The following is a 14,745-nucleotide window of genomic DNA, read 5'->3' on the forward strand; positions in this document are numbered from 1 at the left end:
CTGATGTAGATAGACTTTAATAAAGCATTAGGTCCCAGTTCCAGTGTAAATTTTGTTAATATCACGTGAAGGCCAAGAGAATTGGGAAGACATCTATTTTCATATGAAAGCATGACTTTGGAAGCACATAAAGCAACTAATTGACAAGAAAAATGAAAGTATATTTCCAGAAGGCCAAGAATGTCTTGGCAATCCAGATAAATGCTGTTTGTAAAAGCAAAACTGATAACCAGGAATGACTGTGGAATGGAGCCTCATGAAGTCCGAGATAAGATAAATGAGTGAAAGGCAGGAGGAGGGAGGTGTGTGTTTCCAGGGAAAATGTTCACAGGGTTATTCTAAAGCTCACTTAGAGAGGCTTACCAAGGCGACAAATACGTTGAAAAAAACAACCCAAACAGCCTTAGTTCCTTCCTTGTAGGGCCTTAAAACCAAAACGTGACTATTTCTAAGAAACTCATGATAATTTTTAACAGAATTACCTACTGAGAAGATCAGGAGTTGTGCCTGACCTGATATTTAGGTCGAGCCCTGCCTTCTACTCTAGGGGTCCCCAACCCCCAGGCCCTGGACCAGTATAGGTCTGTGACCTGTTAGGGACCAGGAGCATGAACCCTATTATGAACTGTGCATGCAGGGATCTAGGTTGCATTCTCGTTATGAGAATCTATAGTAACTAATGCCTGATGATCTCAGATGGAATGGTTTAATCCTGAAACCATCCCTCCCCTCAACGCCCCCATCCATGGAAAAATTGTCTTCTACGAAACTGGTCCCTGGTGCCAAAAAGGTTGGGGACTGCTGCTCTACTCCGTTCCAAGTCTGTCTTGGAATGATCAAGAAAGAGGTTGGTGGCCTTTAGCTAGTGGTTGGGGTGGTAGGCGGTTTATTGTAGAGGATGAGAGCGTGAGCCCCGGAGTCAGACTCACATCGAACCCTGGCTATGTGCCTTGAGTCAGGCCACTTCACTGGTTGGAGCCCCTGTTTCCTAATCAATAAAATGAGGATAATTACAGAGCCCAGCACAGAGAGCACAGAGAAGGTGAAATGAGCCCGTACATTCAAGACTTGGTAGCACAGTGTCTGGCCACCAACTGCTGCTGATAGACTCAGAGAGGGGAGAAGGGCCAGGGGCCAGGCACGGCAACTAGTCTGTGGTTGCTGAGTCCAGCTGTGCTGAGAAGGGTGGCAGTTGCATCCCTGTTCTGTGGAAGCAGCGCTTCAGCAATCCAAACAGAGCAGCAGAGCCCAGGAATGGGAGTCTGACACCCCCGAGGCCCCACATCCTCCTGTGTTTGGTGGTATGGGGATGGCTGGGGAGTGATATCCCAGTTGGTGCAGGTCCAAGGATCTTCTGGCAGGTCCCTGTAAGTGCCTGGTGCATCTGGTGACTTCAAACAAAGGGCACCAGTAACAGCGTTGGTCCAACAGGAAAGAAGGCCTTTGGCAAGAGGGCCTCTTTGTTTGCTTCTGTGTGTGTGCACCTTGTCTGCCCTGACAGGCGGAACTCACTGTTTGTTTTGTGGAACAAAGAACAGGCCTGGTTAGATTGGAGTGGGAACTGGGGGCAGGTGGGGGGAGCAGGGTGGGGCAGGTGGTGGCAGGGTTCCTGTTGTGACAGCACACTCCAGGAGAAGCATCTGGCATGCGTCTCTTGGCCTCAGCAGGGGAAAAAGAATAAAGACACATTCTCATGCTTCAACTTTGATCCCGCGAAGTAAAAGTCCGCAGACAAGGGTCTTGAGTGGCCTGAACCTCTTCACTCTTGGCTTCTTATTTAGCATAAATAGGAAAATTATTGGAGCTAGCTGCTTACCACAGAATGAGGTGAAAGAGAGGGCTACGGCTTCCAGAAATGTAACAATTCCACAGGAATGGAGGGTGTGGGTGGGCCAGGCAGAGGGGCAGGTCCTGCAGAATCTGGAAACGGTGGCTTCACCTCAGGCCTCAGGAGCCGAGCATGTGTGCTGTGCAGTGGAGATGCGGGCTTGCACCCATGCACACACAGCCTGTAGGAGTCCTGCAGGGAAGAAGCCCAGCCATTGTACAGGGAGGCATTTCCTTCTCACATGAGTGGACACTTCCATTTTCCTGGTGCCCACCATGGTGTGCTAAGAAGAGTGTAAAAGACATTCTCTGTACCCTTGAGGATCAGAGGCGGGGATGGTCTAGATAGAAAACAGAACCGAGCAGAAAGCAGCCGGCCTTAGTGGGGTTCCACACTGTGACATGTGCTGTTTTTTCCCACCTGCACTGCCTTTCCCTTCCCTCTGTGTGTGGCACCAAGACTCTGCAGCTTCACCCGTCTCACTCGAGTAGAGTTAAGGCTCTCTCACCTCCTCTTCGTAGCACTGGGTTCCTGTCTGCACTATAAATACATAGTCTTGTGTTGTGCTTTCTTTTTTCACATCAGTTGCTCATACTTATGTTGATTGTTGAAACTTTTTTTTTTTTTGGGAGACAGGGTCTCACCCTGTTGCTCAGGCTAGAGTGCAGTAGCTTGATCATGGCTCACTGCAGCCTCAATCTCCTGGGCTCAAGTGATTCTCCCACCTCAGCCTCCCAAGGAGCTGGGACTACAGGCGTGTACCACCATGCCCAGCGAATTCTTTGTACTTTTTGTAATGACAGAGTTTTGCCATGTTGCTCAGGCTGGTCTCAAACCCCTGGGCTTAAGTGATCCATCCACCTTGGCCTCTCAAAGTGCTGGGATTACAGGTATGAGTCTCACACTATTAAGCCTATGAGCAAAAATGGATGCATGCTGTCTATCCTAAAAAGTTTACAGTCTAGTAGAAGAGAACATAAGAAAAAAATCATGCAAGTAAATAAAAATTGTACCCATGGTAAGGCCTATGGAAGAGAGGGGCTAGGATTTGACCTCATTTGGGTGGTCAGGGACCATTTCCTTGAGGAGGTGAGGATTGGTAGAGAGGAGGCAGAGTCTTCAGGCAGATGTGCAGAGGCCCTGGGGTGGGAGGAAGTATGGTACAGGAGGATTTTTTTTTTTTTTTTTTTTTTAAGCCAGTAGAAGGATGGGGTGGGTGAGGAGGAGGAGTGTGGCATGAGATGGGGCTGGAAGGGTAGGTAGACGATATAGACATTGGGGACTGAATTAAGGAGGTTCATTGTTTATTTTTGCTTTTATCCTTAAGAGCACAAGAAGGCCACTGAAGCATTTGGTAGAGGGTGACATGACCTGATTTGGGCCTCAAAATAATTTCTCCTGCCCCAGTGTGTGGGGATGGATTGGAAAGGGCAGAAGAGGGGATGTGGGCAGACCAGCTTGGAGGGTCTTGCTGTTGCCCGGGAAGGAAACATTGGCAGCTTGGAGTTGCATGGCAGTGGTAGAGGTGGAGAAAGGAAGGAAGAGCTGAGATAAACTTGGGAGCTCATGAAATAAAGGTAATGGCTTTTTGGTGTTTTTTTTTTTTTTTTTTTTTTTTGAGACAGGGTCTCTCTGTGTCCCGCAGGCTGGTGATGTGATCTCAGCTCACTGCAACCTCTGGCTTCCAGGTTCAAGTGATTCTCCTGCCTCAGCCTCCCGAGTAGCTGGGATTACATGCCTGTGCCACCACACCTGGCTAATTTTTGTATTTTTAGTACAGATAGGGTTTCACCGTATTGGCCAGGCTGGTGTCAAACTCCTGACCTCAAGTGATCTGCCTGCCTTGGCCTCCCAAAGTGCTGGGATTACAGGCATGAGCCACCATACCTGGCCTAAATGGCTTTTCTTATTATGTAACTTCTCAGAGCCTTTAATATGTGGGTTAATGTAAATTGTGATTCACTGAGAAAGGACTTGACCATCAGAATTTTCCACAATATGACCAGGCTACAAATCTTTTTTCAAAGAATATTCCACAATACTTTTATTCCATAGCATACTGCTGGGGAAATACTGCGTTATATAATTGCTTCTTTTTGGGGTACTTTCCACAGAGAGTTGTAGATACTATACGAAGGTCTGTAATTGGAAATGGGTCTGACCCAGTACGAAGAGGAATGTGTCTGACACAGGGTTTGAGTTGAAGCCTTGGGCAGATCAGACGGAATAGGTAGATTGAATTCAGTTTAGGAAGGTTTTGGAGGCCAGGCTGAGGGGAGTTTGGATGCATTTTGCTGTGTGTGGGGAGTCGTTCCGGGCTCTGAGCTGTGTCACGGCGGAAGTGCCATCTTGGCTAGGTCATTCTGGAAGATACCTGGTAAACGGGGTGGGTGGTGAGGCGTGTATTGGAGTTGGGCAGCCTGGCTTTCTAGCAGTGAGTGGATGAGAACCCGGGCGTGGGGAGTGGGAATGGAGAGTGCATCTTTGGGGTTGAGAAGGAAGTGTGAGATGTTTTCCTTCACACCCTTTTCTTGGGTGGCTGGCCACTGGCAGCAGCTGAAAACACGAGAGGCTCTTCTGTGTTTTTCTGAGGCCAGATAAGCATAAGGATGCCTTGGAGCCCGTGGGTTCCCACGCAGCACTGGCAGAGAAGCCGCGTGTTGGCAAGGGCGCTGCCATTGTCAGGGAGTGGGAGAGGAATTACTTAGGTTAATAGATGAAGCCTGAGGAAAGGGTTAAGTTGGCATCAAGGCCGTCAACTTCCCGCCATGGCTGAGATTTCACTGTGTGACTTTGAACAGGCCACTTAACCTCTCCAGGCCCCAGTTTGCTCATCTGGAAAATGAGAGGCTAGAACAAACGTCAGGCCCCTCCTGAGCTGGAATTCCAGCCCTCTTGGGGAACTGAACATTGTTAATTAGGGCAATCATTTATCAGGGTCAGCAAGAGCCTGTGCTCCCAGAGAACTATCAATTTTGTGAAAAATTTAGATTGAGAATGGAGACTTTGGGAAAAAAAAAAGTGTGGAGTGTTCAGTTCACACATTCCTCTGAAATTCAGGCATGTTTTCTGAGGCAAAGATGTAACAAAGTGAGGCCGACTTTAGCCAGGACAGATTTGTTAGTAACGCAAAGGTAGACAGCATCCTAATGAATGAATCTGCTAACTGAATGCTTATTTTAGGAACAGAGGGTGCTAACATTTTATTTTTATGTGGGGTGTTTGCAAGTTGAAGGAATTTTCTCATAGACACATTGTTATGAATTGAGGCTAGGTTCTCAGCTCAGCTAACAATAGTTGATTTAGTCCATGACACCACTAAAATAGTGTGTATTAACTATAAAATACAGAATGCATGTGTGGTTGGGGAATGTGCGTGTATGCTTGGGGAATATCACTGGGTATTAAAAAAATACCTAGACACATAAAAACCTCTATCAAACTGATTAATTCAGTAACCTTGGATTGTGAGTGTGCTGTGTGCCAGGTGCTGGGCTGGGCACAGAGTGAGATGGGGGCCCTGTCTGGAAGGGCTCCTGGTCTGGTTTTCAGCCTATGGGCTCTCAAGTCCAGCTGCCTGCGTTGGCTTCTGGCTCTGCTGCTTATACCTGTGAGCACCTAAGCAAGTGACTTACCTCTCAGTACCTCAGTTTCCTCACTTAGAAGCAAGGGATTATAATAGTTAATAGTAGTGCCTCCCTCAGGGGGAAACCGACGAGAATTCAATGAGATGACTCATGGAAAGCACATAGCCGGTGTCTGGCATAGACTGAGCACTCAGTAAATCTAGTGATGCCAGCCTAGCCAGAGCCCTGTCCTCAGGGGATGCAACCAACAACTCACCTGAGGCCTATGTGGGGAGTTAGGCTTGTCGTCCAGTTCACCAGGCATAGCCTGGCATGGGATGGGGTGAGAGGTAGAGACAGGGTATTGGCCATAGTGGGAGAGAAGAAGTGGGGAGTGGGAGGAGGCTAAAGGAAAAGGGTGTTGTCTGATTTTTTCCCCAGGAGTCAAGGTACAACTTACCAGCAAAGGGGATGGGGTTGGGGCAAGGGGTGACCTCTAGGAGCCATCTGAGAACTGCACGGGAGCCAGAGGGTTATTGGAGGCATCTAGATGGGGAGGAAAGAGGAAAGGGACTGGCAGCTAAGGAAGAGATGGGAGCGGGAGTGGGACCCCAGCAGCAGTGCCCTGACTGCCCCCATGGATCCTGCAGCGGCACTCACAGAGGGGAGGTTCTGGGAAGGGTCCCGTGGGTGTCTGCATGTCTAGAGGTGGCGGGGACGATCTGTGGTTGGTAGTCTTTAGTTCAAGCCCCAGGTTTTATCTCCAGCCTCTGTGTGGGGTCTGACTCTTCTGTTCTCTGGGAGACTGTTCAGGAGCCTAGAGCAGTTGGTAATCAGGATGCTGATAGGCCCAATTTGCAGGGAGCGTTGTTTTGATTTTGGCCCCCATGCTTTGAGAGAAGACTTGGTACAACCTGCCAGTAAGTGAGGAAGGACCTTGGACAGTTTAGCCTAAGAGGAAAAGAAAGATAGATGGTATGAGGGTGGGCTTAAGTGTTTGAAAGGCTCTCATTTGGAAGAAGGTCTCACTAAACCATCCTTGGTTGGTCTCAGTGATATTGTAGGAATGCAAACGTCAGCTCAGTGTGAAGGAGAAGTTTCCATGCCTGAGAGCTGTGGGAAAATGGAAAGGCTTGTTTTGAGAGGCAGTGTGTTTCCAGCCCCCGGAGCAGAGACTGAATGGCTGCTTATCTTCCAGAGATAGCAGGGAAAGTGGAAGGAAGTGCTGGAAATTCAAATGAGGGTTTCAACCTGAGAAAGTTGGTGTCTCAAATAATGCTGATGCTCTGTGACGTTATGAATGGGTAAGATGAATGAAATATAGGCCTGTTTTAATTTATCTGGAGAAATGGAAACTTTGGTAGGTCAGAGAGAGGAAATAACCTTCATCTGCCGTGCAGTTAATTGCAGAGATGGCTTAAAGACCTTAGACCAGTGTGCTCATGAGCCTGTCTTCAGCCAGTGATTACTTAGATTTCACTTATGAACATGTTGAACTCTCTCTGGGACTTTAAAGTCTTTAAAAATGGCACTGTACCTTGTTCAACTTGTACATTCAGTGACTGTAGATGATCAGTGGTGGGTACTTCAATCCTTAATTGGATTCTCTTCTGTGACATTTTATAGTCATGGAAATGAGGCTTGGGGAAGTTGTGGCTGCCTCAGGTCACACAGACCGACCCAGGGGCTGCCCTGGGACCAAGACACCCACTCCTGCTCAGCCTCCAGTGTTCCTTCTATTTAGGCCACTTTCAGAGGTCCCAGTGCAGTTGGGATACGTCAGTACCAGGCATAGCATTTCATTAAGCTACCGCCTAAGGATGCACAGTGTGGGATGCTTTTAGTTGTGTGACCAGGGATTTTGTGGCACATGGCAGATTTTCCTAGATGTGAAGTCTGTTACTCTGCAGAGCCTCACTGTAACACCGTTAATTGTCAAAGCCCGGGCCAGGCGGGGACTGCCAGGCCCTCCAGATCCTCAACAGTAGGTCAGTCAGAGCCTTGGCAGGGGACCTCCCCCACTTCTGATGAGCTGGCCCCGGGGATGGGCCACGTCTCTTGGGTATGTGACTCATACCCAAGAGGGCTTCTCAAGATCACAAGTCACCTGGGTAGATGTGGGTATCTTAGGGGTTAGGCTGGGGTCCCCAAGGTGAGATAACCCTGGCAGATGCAGTGCTTGTGTCCAGTAAGTGACAGCAGGTGACTTGGCTAGGGGTGGAGGGAGTGGGACTCTCATCGGATAGGTCCTGGAGGGCAACCTGAAGCTCAGAGTGGACCAGTTGAGGACTGGGCCCCCGATGTGTGTGGGGCAGGTGTTGCAGCTTCATCAGCCTGTAGTGTTCCAGGGCTCGCTCAGGGCAGGCTGGGTAAAGGCTTGGAGTGGAAGGGGTGTGTATTAGTCTGTTTTCATGCTGCTGATTAACACATACCCAAGACTGGGAAGAAAAAGAGGTTTAGTTGGACTTACAGTTCCACATGGCTGGGGAGGCCTCACAATTATGGTGGGAGGCAAAAGGCACATCTTACATGGCGGCAGCAAGAGAAAATGAGGAAGACACAAAAGCAGAAACCCCTAATAAACCCATCAGATCTCGTGAGACTAGTTCACTATCACGAGACTAGTACGGGATAGACCGGCCCCCATGATTCAATTACCTTCCCCTGGGTCCCTCCCACAACATGCGGGAATTCTGGGAGATACAATTCAAGATGAGATTTGGTAGGGACACAGCCAAATCATATCAGGGTGGTATGGGGTATTCACAGTTATTGAGCAGCTGCCCCTGCGCCCTGCCTGGCGTTGCGCTGAGTACTTCCTTAGATACTCTCACACTGGGAGTGGCATAGCATTGCTCTTCCAGTTTACAGAGCAGGAAACAGAGCCTCCGGGTTCACTGCTGGTCATTGACAAAAGCAGGACGATGATGATGATAATGATGACGAGGGTTAGCAGAATCACTCCTGTCTACTCAGTGCACAGTGCATGCCTGACCACATGCTATGTATTTTACACACGTTACATTTCATCCTCACCGCCATACTGTATGTTAGGTGCTATCATTGCCCTGTCAAAGTGGAGGCGATTACAGCTCAATAAAAGGTAATTGACGGGCTCAGAGTTGCATGGTTGGTGGGCGGCTGAGCCAGGATTTAAACTCAAGTCTGTCTGACTCTGGGAGCCTGGGCTCTTTCCTTGCTACAGCCCCACTTGTCCTTGGGGCTGAAGCTTGTGATGAACTCCAGGTTTTGTTTTTAATGGATGTGAGCTGGGTGGGTTGAATCTGCAAGTATAATAGTAGGTCTTTATGTGATGTGATAGGCTAGATGATGCTGCAATCATAAACAGCCTCCAAAGCTCTATAGCTTCACGAAGAAAAGCTTATTTCTTGCTCATGCTACACATCCAGTCATGGCAGGGTTGGAGTTAGTTGCTTTGTTCCTGAGTCCCTGGGGGACCCAGGTGTTGGCGATCTCTGCAGTGGGGTAGGAGGAGGATATGGTAAATCACTAATGGGCTCTTGGAACTTGCACCTGGACATGACACATGCCACTTCTCGCATTTTCTTGGCCAAAGCTAGTCACATGGCCACTCCTGACTTCAAGGGGGCAGGAAAGCAGATTGATGTGCCTGGAGGAGAGAAGAACTGGAAATATTAGGTGAACAGCACTAATGATCCCCACAGTGATTCATGGGGCCTGTTTGGTCAGCACCCCAAGATGGCTCCTTTTTAAAACAGATGAGGGCTGGCCCTAGAGCAGTCCTGGGGGAGGTCTTAGATTAGACTTGGTTACTCCATCCCTCCCCCTCTGTCTGTCCCAGCTTTTTTGAGGGAGGGAGTGACATTTTATTCTCCATTCAGAAAAGGAGGGAATGAGTGAGTCTTGCCAACAGCATGGCTGGGAAACAATTGCTCTAGGAGGATGAGGGCCAAAAAGTCACCACACCTCCTTCAAGGCCTCTGTATAGACGGAAATCTGTGATTTATGCTCTGTAACTTCTGGGTGGTACACAGTAATTCCTTCCTGGACACTGTTTGCTGTCTATACAGCGACTCTTCCTTTGACATTTGGCCCCATTATCTTTCATTTTCCTTGATCCGTGCCCTGAATGGATCCATTAACGCCACCCTGTTTTTAAGAAAGCTGAGCTGCGATTTAGAGAAGTTGTTACTTGCACAAAAACCTCAGTGTGATCAGGTGACTATACCAGGATCAGGACGTTTCTATTCTGGCCCTTGCCAGTCAGTTAGAGCTGGCTGTTGACCTGGGTAGCCTGGCCTGCAAGGAGGAACCAGGGGAACGTGGGCTTTGTAGGAGCCTGGTCTGCTCAGCTCTGTCTCAGGGAACAGCCTACTACTTTAAAGGAGGAAATAATAAAGGTCACTCTTGTCAGGTGTCTTAACCCTGTGGGTACCAGAGTCAGCCTAAACACTTGTAGCAGTCTTGGCCCAGGCTCTTGCCTACTGAGGCCGTGTCCTTTTCTTTCTCCAGTCCCTGCTTAGCATCGCTCCGGTGGCCATGGAAGTGTGGGGCAAAGAGAAAAGTTGACAGCTTTCTACATGGAAATTTGGTCTTGTTTGGGGCTGCAAGGAGGCACTAATGAGAAGCGTCATTGGATTGAAAGTTCTTGGCCTCAGCATTTGTATTTAAGTTCTGAAAATGGCCTGATTTCTGTAATTCAGCATTGACTCTTTCAGCATTTATGGATATATGGTAGCAGCAAAATGGGGAAGCTGAAGGACCCGTTTTCACAAATAACAAGACTTCTGGGCAGGGGTGCAGGGCAGAACTGTGGACCGGAGTAGGGCCTGTGAGCTTCCAGATTGAGCCTTTGGCAGCTTGTTTATCTTCTTTCTTCAAAAATCCTGTTGAACCTGTTGGACATGTGTGTGCTGACAGCAAGCTGATTTGTAATCATTTGTAAAGCCATGTGGTCTGTCTGGGACAGCGCTCTAACTGGGAGTCTAACCCTTGCGTTTACCCGGCTCTCATCCCCCGATATTTTCCAAGTGACGCAGAGCCCTGGAAACAGGGCATTGTCTGGGTGGAGTCCCTTCCTCCAGCCAGCAGCTCCTTGAAGGCAAACGGCACTGCAGGGGCATGTTGGGTTCTATAAACAGAACTTTTACATGCTGGTCACAAGGTTAGCTTAGACTGTGGCTCTCATGGTGAGGGAAATGGTATCTTAGAAATATGATGTAAGGCTCTTTGTATCTCCTGGAAAGTGGGGAACATTTTGTAAGAATTTTTCTAAGGAGTGGTGTTAAAAAAATAAAGCAAAGGCACAATGGAAGGTCTAAGGCTGTGTTTCAGAGAAACACATTTTTCCTCAAGCTGCTGCCCCCACTTGGAAGAGCCTGGTAGCAACTAGCAGAGGTCACAAGCAAGGAGTCAGAGCCGGGTTCAAGTCCTGGGTGTGTGACTTTTGTCTACCTAACCTTAAGGTATTGCGGTCATTGACTGAGGTCTTACTGTGTGTCTGAAACATTGCTAGGTGCTTTGCATAATGTCTCAATTCATTTTTAGAATAACGAGAAAACTGAAGTTTCAACAGGAACAAGCAGGACCAGTTCAGGTCGGCTGACTCCAAGGCCTGCACTCTTTTTGTTTTCTTTTGTTTTTATGAAGATAACATTCATATAACACAAAATTCGTTTTAAACATTTTACAGTGTGCACTGCAGTGGTTTTTATATATTCACAATTTGGGTAACCACCACCACTATCTAATTCTAGAATATTTTCATCACCCCAGATAAAGCCCCTTTCATCTGAATTCCCCCTTTCTCTCATCCTTTGGCAACCACTCGTCTACTTTCTGTCTGTATGGATTTGCCTATTCTGGACATTTTGTATAAACAGAACAAGACCTGAACTATGGAACATGTTGCGTTTCGGAAAAATCAAATCACTTAACTGCTCCACGTCTATTTAGTTGCAGTGTATTGTGGTCACAGATATTTTAATTTCCATCTCGGGTATCTCTGTAGGTTTACTGTGTGTCAAATGCATTCTGTGAGCAAATGTGAGGATTTTATTGTCGAAACTTTTGTCTTGGACCTATATCTTCATTACAGGCCACTCTGAGAGGGAATCTTAACTAGTTTTTTAAAGGGAAGCATGTTGACTTATTTCCTAAGGACATTATGAAGAAAACCAGAGACATTTTTAACCTATGTAGTCACTGAGTTGCTATAGGAAAAACTGGGTAATTGAATATGATTAAAAGGGAGTATCTTTTAGGTTGTTCTGTAAGCAAGAAAAGTGCCACCAGGGCAACAAAAACACAGGATGTAAATAAAATCTTCGTTAAGCACGGTATATGTAAACTCCACGAGTATGGCGGGTTAGTGACCATAAGGAGAGAATGGCCCTCACCTCTAGATGCTGTGGCAGGGACATTGTTACAGATGATCTGGTTTAAATGGCAGCATTTGAAAATAAAATGTAAACATGAGGCAGTAGGAGTGAAACCTCCAGTCTTCTTAGCTCATTGAATTCCAGGACTGCCTAATGCTGCGTGACTTCTTCAAGTTCATTCTAGAATCCCAGACTGTTAGAGCTGGCCAGGACATTGAAACGAGATAGACTGACCCTTTTGTGTTGCAGAGGGGGAAAGTGAAGGCAGATGGAAGTTAATCTATTGTCATCATACGTGAATTGTTAGCGGGGTCTGGTCTAGAATTCACATCTTTTAACAAAAAGGAATTGAATATTGATCTGTACAATTTTTCGCATTGGAATCAACTCTTCCTTGGAAATATTTGGGACCTGGGTGATGAACACCCTCTACTTCCTTGCCACTTCCTTGGAACATTTATTTCCATCTCTCCCATGCACTATTTGTTTGCATCCCCCTGCCACACACAAACAAAAAGAGCTTATCACTGTATAACCAACTGAGTTCTGAACTGTAGATATGTCGGCAGAGATTGGTGTTGGCAATTTTGATAAATACAGTGAGAGAAAATTTGGAAACTCTGATATTCTTCTTGGAGCATGGGATTTAAAAATATTTTGCAATGGCTGAACCCCATCTTGCCCAAAAAATGGTAAGTAGGCAAATCAAAAAGGAGGAAGGAAGGAACCCATCACTTTACATTACTAAAAGAATTTCAACTTTTTAAAGATTTGTATCTCTTTCTTTTTTGATTTTCTGATCTGTTTAAGTATTACCGATTATACCTTCTTTAAGGATGTGAACTGAATTCAGAGGGGGCAAGAGCTTGCAGAAGGAAGATTGCAATGTGAGCTGGCTGCAAAGCCTGCAGTAGTGCACAAGCCACCTGACGTCGAATCCCAGGCACTGAGAGTCCTACCAGGAAGCATCAAGGATTTGACCAGTTAGGAGCTCAGCTCAAATCTCTGCAGGAAGGTCCTGAGAACTGAGAAGGGTCCCATCAGCCTAGACCTCACTGCTCAAAGGGGTATCCACAGACCAGCATCATTGGCATCACCTGGGAGCTTGTTAGAAATGCAGAGTCCTGGGTCCCACTCCAGAATTCCTGAGTCAGAATGAGCGTTTTAATGAGATCTCTAGGTAATTCATTAAAATTTGAGAAGCCCAAGATTAGAGACCTTATGCCAAGGAAATTAACAAATGATTGGGAGAAGGGATGGAGTATGCTAGTTAAAACTAAAATATATGCTGTTTCGGTACCTGAATAGTTGACCTTTGTTCATTTGAGGGGGAAGCTGAAGACACAATACAGGGAACTTGGTTCCTAACACTCTCAGAGTGAGGAAGGGATGCATTATTGTGACCCAGGCCCTTACTGTGCAAATGAAAGCAGACGTCCACAGCCATGGTGGTGAGAAGACAGTGATTTCCCAGCAGATGAGCTGACCTAGGGGACGCTTCTAGCACCTCTCAGCTGGCAGCCTGCAGCCCCAACACACTGGGGCGTGGGGGTGGCCAGCGAGATGGAACTGACACCAACATTCCATTCTCTGGATGCCCCGGCCTCCACGCCTCAGCTGTTTTCACTCATTCAGCAAAAAAGAGAGACAGAAAGGAAACAAAAGCCGGCTGTGGCAGAGGCCGTGTTAATTAGTAAAACCTGATATGTCTGTGTATTGAGTCGGCACTAGGACAAGCAGGAGGCCCTCGCCCTGTGTGGTGACTTGTTGTCCATCAGAAGTGAGCCTATCCAAGGTGTCGGGTCCGTGTTCCTACAGTGAGCACTCCTCAGCTTCCTGAGTCAGGCAGAACATGCAGATGGGGCCATTTATGGTGCCATGGGGGGTTTTGTGCTCATCTCCTGTGGCTCCAGGGGCCAGTGTGAACACTTCTAAATGTGGGTGTTAACCCATGAAAATGTGGAAAATGTGCCAGCCTGCAGGCAGGTGATTATTTGCAATGAATGGCGGTATGGCAAAGACTGGGATTTCACTCTCTTGCGTATGTGTGATACAATTGTTATATTTCTTTTTTCCTTCTTTTAAAATTGGTAATTGGAGCATATGGCTAAAAGTCAAGTATTTTTAAAGTAATGGAAATTTAGCAATTCAGCATGTTGAAGCATGCTGTTTGGCTGTTTTAGAAGAATGTTTTTCTTAGATGCCATCAGTTTACCACACCACCCTCGACTGGGAAATGAGGCTAAGATTTTAATAAATTAGCCAACCAAGAAACCCGACTTACCTTTGAAATAAGATGGGTGTCATCTTCTTTGTGCAGTGCAGTCCCCCTGGAAGGACTAGTAGAAGACCTCAGTTCTCTGTTTTGAGAAGTCTAGGCTTGATTTTTTTAGCTGGTAAAAAACGTGCAGGTAGTGGCCTGAAGCCAAGTGTGACGATTTGGAACCACAGCTGGTAAGCTGTGTGAAGTCTTCCCTTTTGGGAAGCAGATGTGAGTTTAGTTGGCCTAGCAGTAATAACAAGGGCTACCACAAGAGCTGTCATCCCATTTAACTAGATATTTACAATAATGTATGAGGTGGGCAATTCATCCCCCTTCTTCAGATAGAAAACAAAGGCTCTGTGAGGCCAGGCCCGGTGGAAGGTCCAGCAAGAGGCACAGCCTGGGTGTGGATCTGATCTGGCTGACTTCAGAGCCTTTGCTGTTTCCTCTAAACAGATAGAGAAGCATTTTTAGAAGTATAAATGAGAATTCCATTCTTGAGGCGATTTATGTCTGTGTTCCTCAGGATGGGACATGCGTCTGTGTGCTGGGTGGGCAAGGAGGAGAGTGCTTGGCAAAGTCATGGGATAAAAGTGACGCCACTTCCTGGAATACCAAGAACACAGTATCCTTCATGTAAAAAGAGACATAGTAGAATGAAAAATGCTATGGTGTTGGATGCAAAATTTAGATTCATTTATAATGGAAAAACCCAAGCCTTGAAAG

General features: G+C 47.0%; 1 protein-coding gene across 3 annotated transcripts in view; it reads left to right on the top strand.

Moving 5' to 3' along the window:
* The window catches only part of CGNL1 (cingulin like 1), a 118,636-nt gene that overhangs the window by 65,395 nt on the left and 38,496 nt on the right, over positions 1–14,745 (top strand). The window lies entirely within an intron of this gene.

This window comes from Papio anubis, chromosome 7 (genome assembly GCF_008728515.1).
Source record: "Papio anubis isolate 15944 chromosome 7, Panubis1.0, whole genome shotgun sequence".
NCBI classification, from domain to species: Eukaryota; Metazoa; Chordata; class Mammalia; order Primates; family Cercopithecidae; genus Papio; species Papio anubis.